This window comes from Pinus tabuliformis, chromosome 6, assembly GCF_031772625.1.
Source record: "Pinus tabuliformis cultivar Carrire ecotype Pingquan chromosome 6, CPIR1, whole genome shotgun sequence".
NCBI lineage: Eukaryota > Viridiplantae > Streptophyta > Pinopsida > Pinales > Pinaceae > Pinus > Pinus tabuliformis.
In genome coordinates, this window is record NC_142292.1 from 784,733,921 (window position 1) to 784,738,394 (window position 4,474).

The 4,474-nt window shown below is 32.5% G+C and overlaps 1 pseudogene; it reads left to right on the forward strand.

Annotated features, from left to right (window-relative positions):
• The first annotated feature begins 1,408 nt into the window (after nucleotides 1–1,408).
• Nucleotides 1,409–2,887, forward strand: LOC149261090 (putative aquaporin PIP2-8; annotated as a pseudogene).
• Nucleotides 2,888–4,474: the final 1,587 nt, after the last annotated feature.

Here is a 4,474-nt window from a genome sequence, read left to right on the forward strand (position 1 = left end):
ACATTCTTCACGCACCCTAATAGTTCTAATGTCCTCTTACAAACCCTACACCTGAAAAGAATTTTATATGTCCCTACACCATGCTCCCATATCTTGAATAGTTAATAAGTAAACATATAACATCCTAATATGCATATTAAAGAGAATCGAAAATTATTTTAAATGACTAAATATATCACAACAAAGTGGCATATTGATAGTATTAGGATTTATTAACACGTTGGTAGTAATAGAATTTGTTTAAGTTCTCATCCAGCTAGAATATGATAAACCTAAAATTCTAAAATTTTTGTCAAACTTTATAAAACAAATATATATAAGGTTTCAACATCATTTCAATTTTCAATATTTTTCAATAGCTTCTTCAATTGTAAATTAAACAAATAAGATTGATACTAAATACCATGGAATTTAAGAAACTCGTGATGCATAATTTTCAGTCCCAATTGGATATGTTTCATATCCACCAGGTCAATAATTACAAGACACTAACATTAAATCTCTTCTCCAAAAACAACTTAACAAAAACAAGAAATAAAACTAAGGAGAAAACCTAGAGGATTTACAAACTCTTATCTACTCCCCAAAAAATCGTTGAAAGACTAGTACCTTCAATTATTTGTCTGGCACGGATTACACAATCTATGTGTGTACAATGGGAACAACTATCATAACGCCCCCATCGAGAAGTAAAAATAACATAACTACATGGGAAACTCCATGAATTCCACCAAGATGAGACAACCTTATTTGGTACCTTACTCAACTAACAATTTTGTAGTAATAATGTCCATCCCCACTCCATAGTGAGTGACCCTTTCTTTGTACTTATATTTCATAATTGAAAATGAGAGACTAGAGCATATGCCTCATCTTGTAGCTAGGATTTCTCTCGTATTAGGTTTCCCAATTCATATATTATATTCATTTGTGTGTATGGTTTGTTTATTTTCTTGTTTCATCCATTTTTATTTAAAATATATCCATAATTTGGAGTGATACACTAGTAATATTCAGTCTAAGATCTATGATAATAAACTACGTAATAAGATATATTAAAACAATGTAAGAACTAGTGTGACAAACTATTCTAATAGAATATCCACAACAATTTAAAGATCAATGGAATATTTCTTAATGATTGTCAATCATTGGATTGACAAATTCACAATATAACCTAAATTTTCCTACCTATGAGCACTCTCCAGTGAAAACCTTATTATATTGTGTAATGTGGTATGTGTATGTTCTTATGTTTGGCTATCTATTTTTTTCTTGTTATTTTGATTATGGACCAAAGTAATAAATAGAATGAAGCATATGCACAATAATTTTTGTATAGACAAAGAATATATATTAAACTCTAATATAGTGTTAAGCACTAATGAATAGATAAATAATATATTGTCTTGATCTCATTGACACTAATGAATTCAAACTCTGGTAATTCTATAGAGCACTGATAGCAGAATTCACTGCCACATTTATTTTTCTCTATATCACCATTGCCACCATGTTTGGATATGCTAGAACCTCATCTCACTGTGGGAGTTTTGGGGTGTTCGGTATTTCCTGGTCGTTAGAGGGCATGATTTTCGTTTTGGTTTACTGCACTACTTGTATTCCAAGTCAGTAAAGCTTCGAAGACGATGAATTATCATGTATAAATATTGTTAGCGCTGAAAGACTTGGAGAAACATAGTGACAGAGACACTCTTTTGGTTGTGATTCCGAATTTTTTGTTTTGCTTGTTTTTGATGTTTGGTGTTGCAGGAGGGCATATCAATCTTGCTGTCACTTTTGGCATGTTTCTAGCTAGGAAGGTTTCCTCACCAAGGGTTATTCTGGATATGATAGCCCAATGTTTGGGGGCCATTTGTGGGACTCGATTAGTTAAAGCATTTCATAAGATTTTCTAAGATAGATATGGAGGTGAAGCTAACTTTGTGCACCTTGGATATGCCAAGGATGTGGGTCTGGCTGTTGAATCCATAGACATCTTTGTGATTGTTTACACTATTTTCTCTGCAACTGACCCCAAGCGTAGTGCTTGGGACTCCCATGTTCATGTATGTTTAAATATACATATATGTGGTAGTTTCATATTTGTATAGGGACATACAAAGTGTAGGAATTTTTATTAGACCTGCTTTTGGTGTGTAGGTCTTGGCTCCATTTCCTATTGGTTTTGTTTCTTTCATGGTACATTTGGCCACCATTCCCATCACAGGGACCGGCATAAAGCCTGTAAGGAACTTCAGAGCAATAGTGATTTATGTCCATAAACAATCCTGAGATGACAATGTAAGTGTTTATTTCCATTTTTTTGTCCTTGTTAGGGTATATTGATAGTATATTATAAGCACATTCTGGAGCTTAAGGTTTGACATATATAAAGAGAGTTCTTGGATACAACAAGTGTAGTATAGGACAATAGAAGGAGCTAACACACCATATTGGGATCTTTTGAGTTTTCATGTGACTGCAACTTGTTTCTTGTGAGAAAGTTATAATGGTAGATGCAACGTGCCTATTCTATATGTTAGAATGTATGCACATGACTTGCTTTACAGTTTAAAAGTTATTCAGTATGGACCAATGAATTTCATATTCTAGATCTTAGTACTTGTTATATCTGAAAATTTGTGAAGCTTTTTCTTATTAATATTATTAATACCAGTTAATTGATTCAAGTTAAGATTATTCATCTAGACTAGTACTTGCTTAGGAAATATAGAACCCTGATGATTATGCCTTGCTTGTGCAGTGGATTTTTTGGGTGGGTCCTTTTGTGGGAGTTGCACTAGCTGTTGCCTACCACCTATACATTTTGACAGCAGCAACCAGTAAGGCCTTGGGGTCATTCCGAGGCAACATTAATGCTTAATTAGGCAACACTGGTTGCAAGTTATACTTGTATGTATATCAGGTATGTAGGTTTACAATAAATGAAAAGTTTATAAGAAGTATCACTAACAATGGATGAGAAACCAATGAAGATAATTTATTTGTTGAGGGTAAGTTCTTCTGTCAGAGCCTAGATTTCGGGAAGTTGGCATAAACAGGGTTTTAGTATGTTTTCTTCTTTGGATTGAAAGTATTGTTGCATCAACAGTGAAAACGCTTATAGTTTCATCGGAGACATCATCTTTCACGCCTCACTATAGTAATATGCTAAGACGATTGAGTACAATGTAGAGTAATGTATCTCTTATTATACTCGAGTACATATTCTTTTTACTTTTGGTGGATCTTCCTCATCTCGTAATATACTATTCTTCTTGTTCATAATGGATAGATAAATTTAGTATTTTCAAATTCTGATTCTACATCTTGGAGTGTATTTTTTCACTTTAGCTCCTGCATTGTCTCACTCGTACATAATACTCCATTAATCAAGTAAAATGCATTCAAAATACTTGATCGAAACAGAGTAAGCTATGTACTAAAGGGTTTTGGCTAAAAGTAATTGCTTGATTACACCTTTATTTCTACTACACAAAATGCGAACAATTTACATGGTATTAACAATAATTAGGTAATGATCAAAATTTTTATCAAATGAATAAAAGATACCTTATCATAAAGGAATAAATCTAAATTTACCCATCATAAGGTCACAAGGATTTCAAAATCTAGCAAAGAACATCTAATTTGTATATGGAAGAGATCTTTCTAAATGAAACAAGATTTCAGTACTTGGTACATACGAATGATATACAACCTCGTGATGGAAGTAATTCAAAACTATTCATGTAAGATAAGTACAACAACCATTTTTATACTTTTATTCATCACTGAAGTAAACTAGCAAGAATGACCCTTAGTCAATAATATTAAATGGGCAAACATGGGTTTTGTAACTTGCAAGTCACACACGAATGAGTCAAAACCAATGCATAAGAGAATGGGTATGAACACCTATGGACACTGAACACTAAGAATTGAATTATGTTCACATAGAAAAATTGTTATTGATCCATTTTATCCTACGACTTGAGATATTCAATAATGCATGCAACAAGTTATTGCGGTTGCATTTCTAAAAAAAGTTAGCAAGTATGCACATTGGAAGATTTCCTGTAAAAAACGATATTCAGAATAAAATAATGCTATCACATCCATTCCCAATGAGGATGTGGCAAAAATCTATCTACAAGAAACCAAAATATTCAGATGAACCATTGAAGAAATAAAACTCACTTTTTAGATGAAGCTTCTCTGCAGAAAGCATCCGAAGAAAAATACAAGTGTCAACATCTTCAATTTGTGTTGTCAGGAAATTTAGAGGAAAATTGGTACACAAACATATGATTTTCTATAAATGCAGTGGTCGAATATCCAAATGAAGTCATGGACGAAAGACATATATAGTTATACAGTTACGAAGGATATCTTTCCAAAAAATAAAACTGCAAATTTCTGAGTGAGTTCCATAAGATTAATAAATAAGAGATTGAAGTACATAAAAAAA